Source organism: Suncus etruscus, chromosome X, assembly GCF_024139225.1.
Source record: "Suncus etruscus isolate mSunEtr1 chromosome X, mSunEtr1.pri.cur, whole genome shotgun sequence".
NCBI classification, from domain to species: domain Eukaryota; kingdom Metazoa; phylum Chordata; class Mammalia; order Eulipotyphla; family Soricidae; genus Suncus; species Suncus etruscus.
The window spans coordinates 9281860-9302040 of record NC_064868.1 but is presented as its reverse complement, the minus strand read 5'-3'; the positions used below and the strand labels follow the sequence as shown (position 1 = coordinate 9302040).

The window sequence follows — 20181 nt, the reverse complement described above, 5'->3', positions numbered from 1 at the left end:
TACCACTGGATATGATCTCCCTCCCCCCCAAAACAAACAGAAAAAAAGACATAGGGAATGGTACAGAGAGATATTTACTGTGTTCTTAGTATGTTATTTATTTTTAAAAGTTTTAGTAAAGCATCATGATATATAAAGTTATTCATAGTTGAGTTTTAAATGTATAATATCTCAAGAACCAGTCCCACCATTTGTCAACTTTTCCCCACTAGGATTCCCAGGTTCCCTTTTATCCCTGCATACCTATTAACCTCCGTTTGCTTCCTTGAGAGGCATATTTTTAAATTTGGTTGTAGAAGTTTGGATCTCTTATTTCCAGTGTCGTTGACTTTGTGTTTGGATATTTAACTCTCCACATACTGATGGACTCAGATTCCCTTGACAGCTGGTCCCATTGCTTTCTGTATATCTGTTCTCCCTCCTTGATTTCATGTCTTCACTGTTCTTTTCTTTCCTATACCCTAGTGCAGTGGTCTGAAAGCTGCGGCTCGCAAGCTACATGTGGCTCTTTACACTTTTTAATGCGACTCTTCTGTATGCCGGGCGGCTGCTCCAGGAGTCAGGACTCTTCTTCTAGCCTCTGTCAGTGCACACCCTGTGTGGCTCTCAAAATAAATTTCAATCATGGTTTTGGCGAGATTTGGCTCAGTTGAACAAAAAGGTTGCCCACCATTGCCCTAATGCCAAGGATGATCTTGGCATTCACTCTTTTAAAACATTTCATTCCTTGTCCAGTTGCTCTATATACCACATATAATCATTCTGTGTTCGTCTTTCTACTGGCTTACTTCATTTAACATAACATCTTCCAGTGCCAAACAGATTACAGCACATTGCATGACTTTGTCATTCATTACAGCTGTATTGTATTCCTGTTCTTAACCTGTTATAAACACTGTATCTTTGAATAATGCATACTGCTCTCTTTGAAGTTGAATCCTTGTTCCACCTTCAGATAACAAGTCCTGAGTTTGGAAGGCCTTACTTTGTTTACTCAATATCATAATTAGTAAATGGACAATCTGGAATTCAAACACCAAAACTGATCTGCTAGTTTCCAGCCCAGGAGCGCAGTGAATGACGATTGTATCTGTTAAGCTGAGAAGTTCTGGATGAAAACACCTGGAAGCATTAGGAGTATTGGGTTTAGACCTAGTTCAGTGTTGAATATGGGGGTTTGTACTTTGATAGTCAAGAGGAGATGAGGAGTCAAGAGATAATAGGAAAGATGAGTATGGACTTTAGAGGAGCTGTGGCTAGGTATGGAACTTTGGCATCAATGAGACTATTTGAAGGCTATATAGCACATTGCAGGAAAAAATGGTTCTTAGCCAGGTCTATTCAAACTTTGATTGACTTTGGGCTAGTCCCTTTCTTCTGCAACATGAATGACTTGGAATGGATTGAATGGAATGAATCTGCCATAGTCTGATTGTCCTAATGTTTGTTTGGCATCAGGGTGACCCCCATTTTTGTTGAAGAAGATGACAACCTGCCACTCTCAGGAAGGCAGTCTGTGGTTTTCATGGCTGATTCATTTCTTCCCACCCCCATTAAGTTTTTAAACTTATTTCTTATGCCAATCAACATGTTTGACTGGACTCTATGTCCCAGAAGGCAAAATACCAACCTGAATTAGTCACCACAGAGGAGGGGATCAGAAGTGAAGGTTCTTGGTGGTGAGCAATGAGTGGTTTGGGCATAGCACTCAACGTGACTGAATCACCAGATTGCATATCATGGGCATGCTGATGTGCTGGAGGCATTGACCTATGTTCTGGCATTCTTGGTACTTTGGATTTCAATCTTTTCTACCTCATTGGATGGGTTTTGCCTTTTAGTCCTGGGGAGTCCCAGGTCAGTGGGAACACAACCCGTGCGGTTTAGAGGTGTTGTGCCAAGTTCAACACCCAAGCATTGGAATAAGTAGCCATTTTACTTACTAGGAATTTCAAAGTTTCTTTGGGTCTTGATGCTGGATTTTTATCAACTTGAAATGCAAGTACAGACTATATTCTGTAGATGGGGGTGGATAATAGTTTGTAAGGTAAGAAGTTTTGGGGGCTATAGAGATTAGTCACTGGGCTGAGTGAAGTCTTTGCTTGCAAGACATTCAGACTTGATCCTCAGTACTTCATGGTGCCCTGAGCACTGCTAGGAGTGACCCCCCTGAGCTCCTTGACCATACAACAAAACCAAAAATGTGGGGCGGAATGAATAGCACAGCAGTAGGGCATTTGCTTTGCATGTGTCTGACCCAGGACAGACCTCGGTTCGATCCCTGGTGTCCCAAGCCAGGAGCCATTTCTGAGCGCATAGCCAGGAGTAACCTCTGAGCATCACCAGACGTGGCACAAAAAAAAAAAAAAAAGAAACAAAATAAAACACTCCAAATGTTTGTTTTTCTTGCTTCATTATTATTATTATTATTATTATTATTCATTTATTATCATGTTTGTCCATCTCCCAAATTATCCTTACCTTCAGGATTATGTAGTTAGTGATCTTGCTGGCATAGGATATAGAATCGTCTCATCTGCTCTCACTGTGTTTTACTATCTTAGTTTTGCTCACTTGTGCTAGAAACTACCTTGTGTTAAGACCTTGTCTCCTAGAACCCTGGCCTCATTTGGAACCCATGATTTTTTCAAATATTCCCCTTAGGGGATGAAGTGGTTATCCTGGGTTAAAGTCCTTTTCCTTACATCCTGCTGACCATGGTATGAATCCGTAGCATGTCCTATGTCACCTGAGTACCACTAGGGGTTACTCCTGAGATCAGAGCCATGGCCCCCCAAACAAACACACTGAAAGTTCTCTTTAGCCAGTGCCATGAACCCCTCCTTCCTGGTTCTTTCCTTCTGATCTTTGCCTTTTCCTTCTACCTGCTTTCTCCCCATGCTTCTTCCTCCAAAGCAAGGCTGGCAGTATGCTGCTGATCCCAGAGCCCACTTTTGTCTATCACTTTGCTGCCTGGGAGCTGATGGGCTTTTCATATCCTAAACATTTTCATATCCTTTTCATATTCTAAACATTCATGCCAGGATGTTTCGTCTTTCTAGATGGGTGAAGTTAAAATGGTCTTCTGAATTCAGTTCTCATTGTTCGCTTGTCTTCTGACTTCAAAGACAAAAAAAATAATGACAAACAGAATTATATTTTTGCGCTATTCTGTTTTGCCTGAGAATTTGACTGCATTTTTGGTGGATTCTCTCCTTCTCTCTTCCTTTCCCTCCCTCCCTCTACCCCTTTTCCCATTCTTTCCTTGTACCCCCCGCCTCATGCCACGAACTGAATGCAGAATTTTGCACTTGCAAGACAAGTGCTCTACCCCTGAATTTCACTCCCAGTGCCTTGGCAGAAGTTTTGCTGTCTAATGACCAGACTAGTCATCCACCTTCTGAATCTGAAAGGATTTAGGTTGAAAAATATTCATTGAACTTTATTATTTCTATTCTCCTGCTCCCCACATTTTTGTTTTGGACCAACCCTGCATACTCAGGAATTATTCCTTGCTCTCACTCAGAAATTATTCCTGTGGGGCTTAGAAGACTAGATGTGATTCCCATGTTGGTTGCATGAAAGGCAAATGTCCTGGCTGCTGTACTATCAGTTGAGCCTGATGTTGTGGTTTTCATGTTCATGTTCTTGCTTTTGCTTAAATGCTACCATGCCATGCCCACCATTGGAGGGTTAGTAACCCTTCACCACTGTCCCTTCTTCTTCCTCTTTGGCAACCCCTGTTCTCAATTATATTTTTGGTGGGGAGGGGCTGAAAAGTTCGGATGACCCGACCCCCCCAGTTGCCCAGCACAGAATAGTGAAAAAGGCACGTGCTCAGCAAATTGCAGGCAAGTTCCAATTTTAATCTGATCGATCAGAGGTTCGAAACGTGCTCAGAGCAGAGCAGAGGTTGTGAACCCCGAGGTCTGAAATCAGGGGGGTTTTATACAGTTTTCAGGTGGGCTGAGTTATTTTTACAGCGGAAACAGGAATGGGCTTTGATATGGGGGAATCCGGAGGTTTTGGGGGTAGGTGTGAGTAGGGATCAGACTTCAAGTCTCCAAGTGAGCGGGACTCAGACATTAAGTCTCCAAGATGTCTTCAGGACGATTAATGCAGGGTCTGTAAAACCATGGGGAGCCAGCAAATGGATCGGCACCTGTAGCTCAGTAGATAAGAGACAAGCAGATAGTTAACACAGAGGGGAGGGTGAGGGGGGGAACATTACATTGCATGAGAAAGAGACAGACAACTCCCATCAGGAATGTGTAGGGGAAAATATGTTTTTCATTCCTTTCAGGGCCACACCTGGGGCATTGCTCAGGGATTTCTCCTGGTTATGCACTTAGAAATTACTCCTAGCAGTGTTCAGTGGATCATAGTGGGTGCCAGGGATCAAAGTCAGTTTGGCTGCATCTAAGATAAGTGCCCTCCCTGCTGCACTATCATGTCGGCCCCATCAGTTCTCAATTCTGTAGACAGGATTTTAGGGTTGTTTCTACTGGGCATTGTCTGGCCCCTTGATGTGCTTCATTATACTACACATCTGAGCGGGGCCATCTGGTATTTGCTGGTTCTTTGGACTCACTTCATTTAGCACAGTAACTCCCAGTTCCATCCAAGTTGCTGCAAACTGCAAGACTTCAACATTTCTCCAAGCTGAGCAGTGTTCCAGTGTATATATTGGCCGCTATTTCTTTTTTCCACTCGTCTGCTGTTGGTAAGTGAGTTGATTCGGATTTTGACTGTTGTAACTGGTACAGCAATGAATGCTCAGCCTATATGAGTAATGTGAATCAGACATGTGCCCTTACTGATTCTTTTCTAAGGGTAAATAAATGCCTAGAAGTGAAATCTCTTGATTATATGGAAGCTTTAATACTATTCTATAAAACTACTTTTTTAAAAACAATTTTTAGGCCATACCTGGTGACGCTCAGGGGTTACTCCTGGCTATGCACTCAGAAATCGCTCCTGGTTTGGGGGACCATATGGGATGTCGGGATCGAACCATGGTCTGTCCTAGGCTAGCGCTGGCAAGGCAGATACCTTACTGCTTACACCACTGCTCCAGCCCCTATGAAAGTACTTTTATATCTTTTTGGGGGGCTAATTCACAGTATTTCATGGTGTTTATCTGCCATCAGTTATTCCTCTTGCCCTTCTGATCAGCCTCTAGAACTTGTAATTATGGCATTTTTGAGTATCTAGAGGACCAGTTCTTAGAACTAGACAAGTTGGGTGACATACTGATGCATTTCAAATTTTTGAGGGGAATTTTCAAATTGGAGTTTATACTAACTTACACACTAGTAATATATGAAAAACATTTAATTTCTCATAGCCATTCAAATAGGATGTGCTACAAACCTCATGATCCTTGGCCCATTGGAGAGGGTAAAGCTGCTGTCTCAGTGTGGTTTGCACTTAACTGCCTTTGTCAGTTAAGAGGAAACTTTACATTTGTGAGTCATTTGTATTTCCTTTCTGTGAGTTTCTGCTTCACATTTCAGGTCTTCTCTTGTTCTTTTGGTCATTTCTTATCTTCGTGTAAGTCAAGTTAAATTTCCTCATTTATGGATAGAAATTTGGGCTATAAAAATAATTTGTGATAAAAAATGTCTGCCACTGAGGCAGGCAGGGAAGAGGGCGGGAGGGAAACTGGGACATTAGTGGCAGGAAAGGTGCTCTGGAGAAGGGATGGGAGTTAGACATTGTATGACTGAAACTCAATCATCAACAACTTTGTAACTGCATGTCACAATTAAAAATTGATTTTAAAATCTTCTGTGGTTAATGGTGAAAGTCAACACAGTGGGGTGTGTGTGTGTGTGTGTGTGTGTGTGTGTGTGTGTGTGTGTATGGTTTGACCTCTCAGCATTGCCCAGGAGACTGAGTTATCTTCCTGTGAGTGCAGTAGACAGGAGAAGAGGAGGAGGAAGAAGAGGGTGGGGAGTGTGTTTGCCTTAGTGGCTAACAGGAAGAACTGGTTTCATAAATGGTACAGGAATGCCTATTACCCCTACTTGACACGCATCTTGTTTACTAGTAAGATTCAGTCCCCACTCTGCTTTGCTGTAATTTTCTCCCCCATTTCTTCAGGGCTTAAAAGATTGATGTATCCTCAGCTCCTCCTACTTTACTCATTTCACTGGGCTCCCCACTTACTCCCAAGGGATATTGTATATTGATGACACTAAGCCTTGCTTCCTACATATTTCCTTCACCTATCGATGATCCTTTTTCAGATTTTCTGAGTTCTCATTTGGCAAATATTCTTCTGCAGTTGTTCCTGAGGTTGCCTTTTTCTCAGCCAGAAGTCTTCATGAACTTAGCTAGTATTCCTCAGATACTTAGCACTGTGCTCAGACTTCTTAACAGCATGAGTGAGGTTGCTAATCACTTGGCTTCTTTAGCTGGGAGGGGCTGGCTTTTAAGTGAAAGGCAAAAGTTGTTTGTGTTACCTGATGAGAACTGCAAAGTGTTTATGTCTCATTGAGAGGAAGACAATTGTAAGATTTAAGATAGAAACTTTGCAGCCCAGAGCAAATAGCACAGTGGGGATGGTGTTTACCTTGCATGCAGCTGACTGGGGTTCAATTTCTGGCATCCCATATGGTCCCCCAAGCCAGCCTGGAGTGATTCTTGCATGCAAAACCAGGAGTAATCTCTGAGTGCTGCAGGGTGTGCCCCCCCCCCCAAGAAATAAACTTTGCAATGAATGTGCCTGTCAAGTTGACAGGCAGGGCATGGGGGATGATGGAAAATAGGAGCACTGCTCATGAGAGCTGACATTGGTGGTGGTCTAAAACTCAACTCTCATAACTTTGGAAACCACATCTAACTAACTTTAAAAACAAAATAAAAGGGACAAAGATATATCCAAGATGTTATGCCAAGAAGTAATGCCAAGAGGTGGGGATGGAAGGCAGGACTCTTGAATCCTGGCATTGAGCAGGGTTATGACATGAAGCAGGTCACTTAGGCTGCTGAGAAAGGCAGGTGAGCACTTTTTATCAAGTGGGTGATTGTTATTTTCCCCCAACAGGAATGGACGTTATAACAGTGTTATGGAAGCTAGAACTTTGCTATGTCAGAGACTCACATTGATTAGTAGCTAGAAAAGCCTCTCAGATGTAGCTGGAGACTGTGGGGGTGAACTCCTGATCCCAGGCAGTGCATTAGTGTTTAATGTAGTCATTGTGAAATGACAGTTATTCCTGATTGGGTTTCAGGCACACAGTATTTCAGTACCAATGCCTTCACCCGTGTCTATTACAGGCTAGCTTTGGTCTGCCAGATCTGATGGGCTGACTCTTGGGGTCCGGATGCATTAGAGGGCTTCTTTTGAGTCCTCTTTGAGGAGAGTGGATACACGGACAGCGGACTATGAAGAAATGATGAGAGCACACACGATGCATATATGGAGAACAGTGTTCTGAGTTTAAAATCCAAACTAGGGGTTTTTATAAGGGATAAAGGGACATCATACATATGAGAAAAATGCTCACATTTTGTTTCTTTGCGAAGTACAGAAACTTATCAGTGTACATTGTTTGATGTTTGAAACAATACACATGGCTCTAGGTGGTTTGTAACCTTAGAATAGAAGATAGTTCAGTTAGGAGCCCAGAGGATAAAAGGAAGGTAAGCTTTTACATTTCAAAGTAGTTCCTTTCTGGCCTGGCCCTGGGTGTCAATCTGAAGTAAATTAAGAGATTAGCAAGAAGCCCAGTTTTCTATAACAAATTTCCTTTACCTAAGGGAACAGGTTTCTAGTTTAGGGGCTAAGACCAACTTCCTAAAATCTGGTTTAGAAAGAGATAAAACTTATGTGAAAGAGGTACAGAATTATAACTAGTAAATTCAATAGCCCAGGGGCCGGAGAGATAGCATGGAGGTAAGGCATTTGCTTTGCATGCAGAAGGATGGTGGTTTGAACCCCGACATCCCATATGGTCCCCTGAGCCTGCCAGGAGCCATTTCTGAGCATAGAGCCAGGAGTAACCCCTGAGCACTGCTGGGTGTGACACCAAAACAAAAAAAAATTCAGTAACCCAGTGCTGTCTTGGCCAAACCTTTTTGGAGTGTAGATTTGTTAGCAGGTATTCAAAGTCACTAGGGGAAGTCCCTGAAGCAAAACAATCCTTTCTGTTACCAACTGCTATGTTGTTTAAAGACAGAGAGAAGAAATGGTTTTTTGGATTTTTTTTTGATACCTGATTCAGGTAAAAATAAATTTAATCAAGGCTATATTGCCTGTAAAAATTCTTACGTTAGGTGAGAAAGGTTTTACTATATACACAGCAGAAAAGACTCTATCTATCTATCTATCTATCTATCTATCTATCTATCTATCTATCTATCTATCTATCTATCTATCTATCTATCTATCTATCTATCTAACTATCTATCTATCTCAACTAAATGTTTGTAGTGAAGCAAAATGTCAGTTTCATGAACAGAACATCTCATTCAATTATCCACATTGAGAGAGAAGACTCAGTGGATCTATTGGTGAGAGATTTCTCAGGAATCTTCCAGCCATCCACACTTGAGGGAAAAGACTTATTTTTGATCAGCTACCCACACTAAGGGTCTGAACCTCCTAGCAGGTCTTCTGACTGACTTCCTCTAGAACTATTAAGATTCATATTATGTCAATGCTGTGACAAGTGTCCACTTCCACTTCCTTCTACCAATGCCCCCCACCAATCTGGTTCTGTCAGAGGTGCTGTTTTACTTACATGTCAATGTTTGCACTATGGCTATTGTACTGTTGCCCAGAGTGTTTCATGTATTTGAAAGCTGGTGAGGCACACCTTCTTCCCCTTGGTGGCAGTGAGTTGCCATATAGTAGGCTGTCACTAGACTGGGCCCTTTCAGGATCCCCCCAACTCTGGAGAGCAGGTAGTTGTCATGGTCGCAGTTGTTATAACAGTCAGACTGCCGACCTACTTGCTAAGCCCCTTTGGGAATTGTACTGGCCCCGCCACTCATATCTTTGCTGCCTCCCCACTGTCTTGCGATGGGCATTGCTTGCAATATCCCGTCCTCTGTCCATCCATTCAGAAGTACACATGAAATGCTTATATGAGATGACCTCCAAGCCAGGAGGACCCTGAAGATGACAAACGGGGTCTTCATTCTCAACGAATGCTTGGACAAGCCAGTGTGATCCCACTTGTGCATGCCTGAAAGGAAATGGTTGTCTTAAAGTAAGGTGGTGAGTTGGTGGCATCTAGCAGAAACCTGAATGGGGCCCAGAAAGACTTCTCCAAAGAAGTGAAGGGGCCGGGCGGTGGCGCTAAAGGTAAGGTGCCTGCCTTACCTGCGCTAGCCTAGGACGGACCGGGGTTCGATCCCCCGGCATCCCATATGGTCCCCCAAGCCAGGAGCGACTTCTGAGCGCATAGCCAGGAGTAACCCCTGAGCATCACCGGGTGTGGCCCAAAAACCAAAAAAAAAAAAAAAAAAGAAGTGAAGCTTGCACTGAACAGGAGAGGGTGGCAGGATGTCTGGGAATTGAGAAACTGATTGTCTGGTGCTAAGTCTGGCGAAAGGTCCATTGTTAAGAGCAGAAGCTACTCTGGAGGGAGAGCTTTAGTGAGTCTATGGAAAGGCTGAATATCTGAGCCTTCTTGGAGTTTGCAAAACAAACAGCAGCAGTCATCTGGGTGACTCAAGGTTCCCTCTGTCCCTATCAGGAAGCCTCTGGTTTGGTCCCAGTTGTCCTAGCATTCGGACTTCAGTCCCAGACTATGTTTGACCTAGGCCAGCAGAAGGACTGTTTTGTTCCCTGCCTGGTTCTTCAGGTTCCTTCCTTTTGAGCTGGCCTTGGGGAAGGAGGGGGCATGTGCATCTGTTTAGGGAGCCCAATCACACCTGGAATTGGAGCCACTGAAGCATTTGGACAGTGTCAGTTGGGTTGCTCTTGGAAGACTGCAGTGGGTCCTGAGTTTGCAGAGGGTGATGAGAGGGCACAGGGGAAATGCTGGAATTCACAGTGGGTTTCAGGAGGAGGAGGTGGGTGGAGGTGGGAGGCAAAACTGGGGGCTCAGAAGTTTCATAATTGACCCAGATCCCAGGACAAATGACCATCCATATTTAGACTGGAGTCTCTTGGAACCATCAAGATTTCCATTTCTCCCTCTTTCATCCATTGTGCTCAGGGCAGGCAGCCTTGGCATAAGGGGCCTGGGGTGTTAAGTAATGGGACAAGGAGTCCACATCCTCATTGCAATCTCCTCCACCCATGGATTCTTCTTTCCTCTAAGATGAGAGAGAAATCCTGATGGTTAGTTGTAAAAGAAAAGTGTCTTCTTTCAGAGCAGCAGAGCTTGGCTCTGATCCCACTATTAATGACAATGATTAGTCAGAAGCATTTGTTTTTTCTTTGGGCCATTCTCAGTGGTGTTCAGGGCTTACTCCTGTCTGCACTCAGTAATCACTCCTGGTGGTGGCTGGGGGACTGACTGTATGGGATGCCAGGGATCGAACCTAGGTCAGCTGCATGCAAGACAAATGCCCTCCCCACTTTGCTATTGCTCTAGCCCCAAAGCATTTTTTTTGGTTATTTGGGCCACACCCGTTTGATGCTCAGGGGTTACTCCTGGCTAAGCACTCAGAAACTGCCCCTGGCTTGGGGGGACCATATGGGACGCCGGGGGATCGAACCACGGTCCTTCCTTGGCTAGCGCTTGCAAGGCAAACACCTTACCTCTAGCGCCACCTCACCAGCCCCCCAAAAGCATTTCTTATGTTAGTGTAAACAGTATTAGTATGGTATGCTTGCTGCAAGATTTTCCCCCACTATGATAATGCCATGCTTAGAAGCAGAGAATAGTTAAGCTTTATGGTGTTGGTCTGTTGGGAGAATTCAGTAGTTCACTAACCAAATTCCCCAGCCAAATCAGGCTATGGGGAGGTGGTGAAAATAGAGCACATTCATGCCCCCAGCTCGAGACACCCCCCCCCCATTTGCAAACTTGTTGCACTGACTTAAGCATTGCAGAGAAGTCCTTAGCAAAATGCAGTGGGGCCTTCTTTAATAGGGCTTTCTGAAATGCCATCCTATGTTTTGGGTTGCACTGGAACTATCTATGGGGTGGTAGCCTCAGGTACAGTTGGGTGTGTTGGTTAAAAACAAGGCAGTGGTACAAACATAAAAAAATGGAAGACTCGGGGCCGGGCGGTGGCGCTAAAGGTAAGGTGCCTGCCTTGCCTGCGCTAGCCTTGGACGGACCGCGGTTCGATCCCCCGGTGTCCCATATGGTCCCCCAAGCCAGGAGCAACTTCTGAGCACATAGCCAGGAGTAACCCCTGAGCGTTACCGGGTGTGGCCCAAAAACCAAAAAAAAAAAAAAAATGGAAGACTCAAGTTTTACAAAAACAATTGGCACATTTTAATCTGTTGCATAACAGTTAAAGTTGTAGTGAGTCTTTTCCAACTTAAGATACAAAATGCAAGTTCTAACAGATCAGTGGTCGAGGCTGCAGATATGTATTCAAAGCAAGTATTGGCAGGCAGTGGGTCACACGTTTTGGGGGAGTCCAGCGTGCATCCGAAGAATATGTGCATGCAATGAACTGTTCACGCTTATGACACTACCAATAGGTGTATGGAATCTATATTGTTTCTGAATGTGTGATATGCAGTTTTGTGAAGTCGATGTGTCAGCATTTTGTTGCAGATTTGGCCTACAAAGCCAATTGTATTTTTGTTGTTTCAGTAAAACAAACATGTCTTTTATACGTTTTCTTCCATGTATCTAATGTCTGTTACTGCATTTTATAGTGTTTACTAAGAAAATTGTAGCAGGCTTGGTTGGTCTGATGCTATTTGAACTGTATAGCCAAATAGATTTGATCATACTTTATTCCATTAACAAAATGGGAATGAAATAGTCAAAAGTGATGTTAACCATTAACATTTGTATATATTAAATCATGTTATATATGTTATATGTTGTATATATTAAATCTATGTTAATTGGTAAATAGTGCATGTGTTACTAAGCAACAATTATTTTTAGAGAAAACTGATTTTTATCTGCATATTGAGGTATTTTAAAATTTATTTCTTGAAACAGTTTAGTTCAATGCTAGACAAATTTTATCAAATACATATATCTACAGCTGAGAAAAGAACAAAATTCACTGTGCTAGTTTTGTCAATAGTTTAGCTTTTGTTGTTTTGGACAAAATATTCTCTTTGATTTTATGAGTATTATTTTAATAATACAATTATTGCAAAAAATTTTTGGTTATGGAAAGAGAAATCTTATTTTTTCAGTCACCAAAGTGGTTATATCTTTTATAGTTTATTTCCCTATTATGATAAAATAAATATGGCTGAATCAAAGAAAAACATAAACAATATAGTATTGAATAGTTTAATTATGATTTTATTCATTTGCCTGCAATTACTTCTGATCTATCTATTTTGTCAAGAAGTTCCTTTTTTGTTTTGTTTTTGAACTATACTATGCTGTTCTTAAGGCTGTCTTCTGGTTCTGTGCTCAGGAATCCCTTCAGGCAGTGGTTGAGGGACATAGGGTGTTTGGAATCGAACTCAGATTGGTTACATGCAAAACAGACACCTTATCCCCTGTACTATCTCTTTGGCCCCATTACCAATAATTATTTTTTAAAGAAAGGAATATTGCTTTATTAGCTACAACACTGTTATAATATACTTTAGGTATACAATAAGCTAATGTTCCCTGGTTTCTTCCCATAATCTCCCCCTCCCCACCTGCTCTTTTGACAAGCAGTTTTCTTTTCCTTTTGTTTATTTTTGGCTTTTGGGCCACACTCAGTGGTACTCAGGGTTTCCTCCTGGCTCTGCATTTAGGAATCATTCCTGGTCAGCTTGAGTGACCATATGGGATACTGAGGATTGAACCTGGGTCAGCTGCGTACAAGGCAAATGCCCTACCTGCTATGCTATTGCTCTGGCCCTGATGGGCACCTTTCTAAGTTTGATTGTTAAGTTTGTGTCTCATGATTTCAGTGTTGTTGACTCTGTAACCTAGTTTTCAATTACTAAGATCCCTATGGATGGTCTGTGGTCACTGTGGAAGGTGATTTTGTTGTGTCTGCTTACATTGTACTTTACTGACAATTTACATGATACCTTTTTTCGGGGGGGGGGGCACACACCAAGTGACGCTCAGGGGTTACTCCTGGCTATGCACTCAGGAATTGACCCTGGCTTGGGGGACCTTATGGGACGCCGGGGAATCGAACCATGGGTTGTCCTAGGTTAGCTTGTACAAGGCAAACACTCTACCGCCTGCGCCACTGCTCTACCCTACATGATAACTTTTAACCCCAGCAGACATATGGGTTTTGGAATAAAAGACCAAAGCTTTGAAAATGAAAATGTCACTTTTTTTTTTTTTTGGTTTTTGGGTCACACCCGGCAGTGCTCAGGGGTTATTCCTGGCTCCAGGCTCAGAAATTGCTCCTGGCAGGCACGGGGGACCATATGGGACGCCGGGATTCGAACCGATGACCTCCTGCATGAAAGGCAAACGCCTTACCTCCATGCTATCTCTCCGGCCCCGAAAATGTCACTTTTAAAAAAAAACAAAACAAAACAAATGAAGCTATGAAGTCTTCAAGACTGTAATAAAAAAGTTAGGAATATTTAGGGCTGGAATGCATGTGCTAACCTAGGATAGACCGTAATTCGGTCCCCTGGTGTCCCGTATGGTCCCCCAAACCAGGAGTGATTTCTGAGTGCATAACCAGGAATAACCCCTGAGTGTCACTGGGTGTGGCCTAAAACCCAAAAAGAAAAAAAAGAAGAAAGTTAGGATTATATATATTCAAGAACATAAAAATGCATGAGACATACAACATTGACAAAACTATTTTCAATAGCACCCAAATAAGATAATAATGGGTTGCATGATTGTAGCATTTTGTTAATGATTGCTAAGTGGAAAAAACCAAGTAGTGCTGGAGAACTACTAATTCTATCAGTTTTAGGTAATGTAACACACACTATGCTTCATAAGCCAGTGTCGGATATTACCAAGGACATTTCTTTGAGCAATAATACAGCACAAAGAAGAATTGATGTAATGGCTCAAGATGTTGAAGACTCATTATGTGACTATTTCAAAACATCTCAGTTTTCTGTAAAGCTTGGTGAGTCAACTTTGCCCAGAAATGAAATCTTACTGTTAGCCTACGTATGATTGATAGAAGATAAAACATACACCAAGCATTGTTACTTATTATAAAGGTGCAAACTGATGCTAAAAGGCATCTATTTAATGGCATTGTTAGAGTTTCTTACAGAAAAAGAAACCACTGCAGAACCAAGAATACCAAGCCAACGGGGGAGGGGCAGAAAGGAATGAGAAAGTGGGCTGGTAGAAAGATAAGGACTTTGATGAAGGATTCTGGGCACATTGGTGGCAGGAAGGTGTGGTAACTGAATGTCGAAACCAAAAATATCATTGTAAACATGATCTAAACTATAGCATAATTAAATTAAAACTTAAATGAAATCTGTCTGAGTTACATCTTGTCAGTGGCTCCTGATAAAGTTCCAGTGATGATAGAATTTTCTGGCATATATATTTTTTGTTTGTTTGTTTTGTTACATCTATCTCTTTGCCCTGGCAGGTTTGAGGGACCAAATGTGATGCTGGGGATTGAACCCGGGTTGGCAACGTGCAAGGCAAACACCCTCCTATCTATGCTATGGCTCTGTTTCTGGCATATTTTTTTAAAAGTACTTCTGAATGTATTCACAGTGTCATTATTCATCATCAACATTTAGTTGCCAAAAATTGGAGGGAACGAACACCTGCTTAGGCCATTCATTCCAAGATAGCATTAAAGCAATTATCAAAATCTGAAGCAATTCATAGAATGACAGATCATTTGGATCACTTTGTATGGAAAACAATGAAGAATTTATTTGCTTGCTGCTTCATATGGTAGTTCTTTGGGTAATCCTAAGGAACCTGTTCGGTTTTTGTAAACTCTTAGACTCATACCAGAATTCCTAGAACATAAAATGATGCTTTACCAGCCAACTTGATAACAAAAATTTTTAGTCACCTTGATTTACAATACTGCTAATGATAGGGTTCATTGAACATCACGACTCATACCCTCTACCAATGTGTCCACTTCCCTTCACCATTATCCCAGGGTTTCACTCTGAAATCCCTTTCCCTAACATCTCCTTACCATAGTAAGCTCAGTTCCATACACAAGTTTGTAAGTTCTGTTGCCTTTGGCCTGCTATGCTTTTTTATTCTATCTTACTTATGACAGAATTATCTGTTCCTCTCCTCGCTGACTTCACTTTACATGATACCCTCCAGTTCAATCAATGTACCAGTGTGATATTTGTCTTTTCTGAAAGCTGAGTAATATTCCAAATGTGTGCATGTGTGTATATATACATATATATGTATATACAAGCATACACACATCCAGTTTCTTTATCCAGTCATCAGTTCTTGGACACTTGGGTTGGTTCCAGATTTTGGCTATTGTAAACAGTGCTGCAATGAACATAGGAGCAGAAATGTGTTTTCTGAATAGAATTTTCAGCTTTTGGGGTAGATGCCAAGAAGTGTAATTGTGGGGTCTTATGAAAGCTCAATTCTTAGTTTCTTGGAGGAGTGTCCATTTTGTTTTCCAAAAAGGTTGCACCAGTTGACATTTCCACCACAGTGAATGAGGTGCCCTTCCCTCCTACATCCACACCAACAGGGTTGATTTTTGTTCTTTTGATGTTGTGCCAGTCTCACTGCTGTGAGGCAATACCTCATTATTAGTTTGATTTGCATTTTCCTGATGATAAAAGATGCAAATCATTTTTTCATATACTTAATGGCACCTGTATGTCTTCTTTGAGGAAGTCTCCATTCATTTTTTCTCATTTTTTGGATATTTTTTGTTAGATCTTTATATACCTTGGATATTAACTCTTTTTATAGATGAGTTGCAGGCAAATGTTCTCTTTCAGTCATTAGGGATGACTCTTTATTTTTTTATTTATTTTGGTTTTTGGATCACACCCGGAAGCACTCAGGAGCTACTCCTGGCTCTACAGTCAGAAATTGCTCCTGTCACAGGGCTGGAGAGATAGCGTGGAGGTAAAGCATTTGCCTTGCATGTAGAAGGACAGTGGTTCAAATTTGGCATCCCATATGGTCCTCTGAGCCTGCCAGGAGTGATTTCTGAGCGTAGAGCCAGGAGTAACCCCTGAGCGCTGCCGGGTATGACTCAAAATCCAAAAACAAAGAAACAAACAAACAAAAAAAAACAGAGAAAAATGAAATTGCTCTTGGCAGGCTTGGGGGACCATATGGGATGCCAGGATTCAAACCACCGTCCTTCTGCATGCAAAGCAAACATCCTATCTCCATGCTATCTCTCCTGCCCCAGGATGTCTCTTTTTAAATTCTGGTCATTATTTCATTTGTGTTTCAGAAACTTTTTAATTTGATACAATCCTATTTATTTATCTTTGCTTCCATTTGTTTGGTCAATGATATTGAATCCTTGAAGAAACCACAGTGCCATTGAGGGTTCTGTCTATGTGTTTGTTGCTATACTTTATGTATTCTGGTCTGATATTGAGGCCTTTAACTTATTTTGAATTGACTTTTATGCATGGTTTAAGATCAGGATCTGAGTTCATTTTTTCTTTTTACATGAGACTGACCAGTTTTTTTCAACACCGTTTTTCTTTTTTTTTTTAATACCTTTATTTAAGCACCATGATTACAAACAAGATTGTAGTTGGGTTTCAGTCATAAACAGAACACCCCTCTTCACCAGTGCGACATTCCCACCACCAGTGACCCCCTTCTCCCTCCTCCTCAACTCCCTGCCTCTATTCGAGACAGGCATTCTACTTCTCTCATTCATTAATATTGTCATGATAGTTCTTAGAGTAGTTATTTCTCTTAACTGCATTCACTACTCTTTGTGGTGAGCTTCATATCATGAGCTGGTCCTTCCAGCCCTCATCTCTATTGTCTCTGGGCATTATTACAATAATGTCTTTTATTTTTCTTAAAGCTCATAGATGAGTGAGACTATTCTGTGTCTATCTATTTTCCTCTGATTTATTTCACTCAGCATAATAGATTCCATGTACATCCATATATAGAAAAATTTCATGACATCATCTCTCCCGACGCCTGCATACTATTCCATTGTGTATATGCACCACAGTTTCTTTAGTCATTTATCTGTTGAAGGGCATCTTGGATGTTTCCAGATTCTGGCTATTGTAAAAAGAGCTGCAGTGAATAAGTGCAAGGAAGGCATTTTTGTATTGTCAACAACATTTTTCTAAAGAGGCTTTCCTTGCTCCACTTTATATACATGGCTCCTCTATAATCATATCATTTCTTTTTTTATTTTTTGGTTTTTGGATCACAGCCGGCAGTGCTGAGGGGTTAAGCCTGGCTCTGTGCTTAGAAATCGCTCCTGGTAGGCATGGGGGACCATATGGGATGCTGGGATTTGAACTACCGTGAGTCCTAGGTTGGCCGCTTACAAGGAAATGCCCTACCACTGTGCTATCTCTCAGGCCCCCATATCATATCTTGATCATATATTTGAGGGTCTGTGTCTCCCAAGCCAACTTGATTGATTTCAGATATGACCTAGCTTATTTGTTAGACTTGTTTAATAAGTTTAATAAAATAAATCTATAGCTCCAATGTGATGTGCTGAATTGAATCAAAACAAAACCTCTTATTTTCACATTTGTGGCAAAACTTTTGTACAAATAAAATTTAGGATAAGGAGAATTCAGCCAGTTTCCAAATGTGTCAGAAATAGAAAATTGTGCTACAGACTGTTTTACTTATTGCCAGCACTTGGAGATTCACCCTTCTGATTTCAATCATTGATATGAAAGTAATCTCTTTTGGACCACACCCAGCAGTGCTCAGGGCTTACTCCTGGTTCTTCACTCAAGGATCAGTTCTGGTGATTTTTTGGGAGACTGTATGAGGTACTGGAGATTGAACCTGGGTCAGCCATGTGCAAGGCAAATGTTCTACCCACTGTTCATACCCACTTTGGCATGAAGATATTCTTAAAATGAGCACTCCTGGTTATTTTGAGGCCCTTTTTTAAGTGTACAGAATATTCTCCAGCATCACAATAAAAGCTAATAGAAATGACAATAAATACAAAATTTAAATTTAAAGTCAAAGATTGATGCCACTGGTTCTAATTACAAAAGCCAATATCTACACCTTTATCCTGGTTCTAGTATGAAAGTTTTAAATTGCACTTATTACTGTTTAATGGAACAAGGGGTTGGAGTAATCACAAATCTGCTAGCTAAAAATATAACTGCAAACAGCTAAATACATGATTTAACAATGCTACTGGTAACAACAACAAACTATGACAAATACACACAGTGGAATACTATGTAGCTACCAGGAAGGATTAAACCGTGTAATTCCCTGCAACTTGGATGGGAGTAAAGTTGAGTAAAATGAGCCAGAAAAAGGACAAACACCTGATGGCTTCACTTATTGGTGGCATATAGAAGAATATCAAGAAGAAGGGATATGTATTTGCAAAGGGGCATGCCCAGATTGCCCCTGATCCTTGGTCACAGAAACAAAAAGGACATAGAATGCAAGAAACTGGGGGTGTTGTGAGAAACAAGAGATAGACAGGAGATAATGGGGGTTGAGTCAGGTGCCTGGAGCTCATTGGTGGTGTGGAGGTGTGGTCTAGGCATAAACATGTAGACTTGTTGCATATATGTAGATAGACACATAGAAACTACAGCTCCAACAAGTACAAGATCAACACTGCAGTAACCAAACCTAGAAATGTGCCTGCCAAGGAGGCAGACTGAGGGTTGGGAGGGAACCTGGTGACTCTGGGGGAGGGAATTCTATCGACACAGGTGGTGGGATTGGTGTTGGGATGTTGTACTCCCAATACTGAACTTTGAATAGCTATGTAAATCATGGTACTTTAATATTTAGTTAAGGAAAGAATGCTGCTGGCAAAATAGAATTGAGAATTAAACAATTGATAGTAGCGTATCAGGCTCAGCCTTTTTGGGATGATGATGATGATGATGATGATGATGATGAAGGAGGAGGGGGAGATGGAGGAGGAAAAAGGAGGAGGAGATGATGATGATTTTGGCTATCCCTGTTGGTGCTCTGGGTTTACTCCTGGCTCTGTGCTCAATCATCACTCATGGAGGGACTAGGGGGGATCATATGGGGTGCCAGGGATCTAATCCAGATCAGCCACATACAAGGCAAGTGCTTTACCCACTGTCCCTCTAGGCCCACATTAGGGTTATTTTAAATACTATTGATAATTTTATAATTTTATGTTGTCCTTTATATTCTTATTTCTGTTGTGTAATGCAAACATTACTATGGTTGATTTTAGTAATTTTATCATTTCAGCCATCAATGTGTCTTACTTGCAGCAACTTCTTTCTTTACTATGTTGTCGGAACAAAGGTAGAACCAAAGTATGCATGTTTACTCCTGCATATCTGTTTATGTGCTCACCGAAAGTTGATCTTGAAGGGCAGTAAAAGATTTTTTTCCCCTAAAATGGGAATCTTAGGCCAGCTCTGCATGAGAAAAGTGAGTGAGTGAGTGAGAGAGAGAGAGAGAGACAGACAGAGAGAGAGAGAATAGGTCAGCTCTGCATGAGAGTGGGGGGAGAGAGAGGAGAGAGAGGAGAGGAGAGAGAAAGAAAATGAACCATACAGATCAATAGGATGTAGTTTGGTTTTGGGCCCTGGCATGTGGCTCAGTGGCAGAGCATGTTTCTCCCATGTGACACCCTGGATTAATTCCCTTGGTCTTTGAAAGGAAACGTTGTGGATCTTGTTCTAGGCTTGCACTCTGACTTTACTACCACTTACTAGGTCTGTGATTCTAGTCTGTCTCTAATCCCTAACCCTCTGCTTCCTGTTCTGTAAAATGGGAATAATGGGAACTACTTTATTCAGGAACTACTTGTTCAGAGTTGCCGTGAAGATGAAAACACGTCTTGTGTTATTAGCTTCCTACAGGGCCCGGCAGCTAGCAAAGTAATAAGTACCTGTTACCTCACATTCTCCTGTGATTGTTGTAAAATTATAATTTACCTTAATAAGCAGTAACTCTGTAACTGTGGGGCTCA

General features: G+C 41.7%; 1 protein-coding gene across 2 annotated transcripts in view; it reads left to right on the top strand.

Annotated features, from left to right (window-relative positions):
* Positions 1-20181, top strand: part of REPS2 (RALBP1 associated Eps domain containing 2) — a 236594-nt gene that overhangs the window by 100274 nt on the left and 116139 nt on the right. The gene's annotated exons all lie outside the window — the stretch shown is intronic.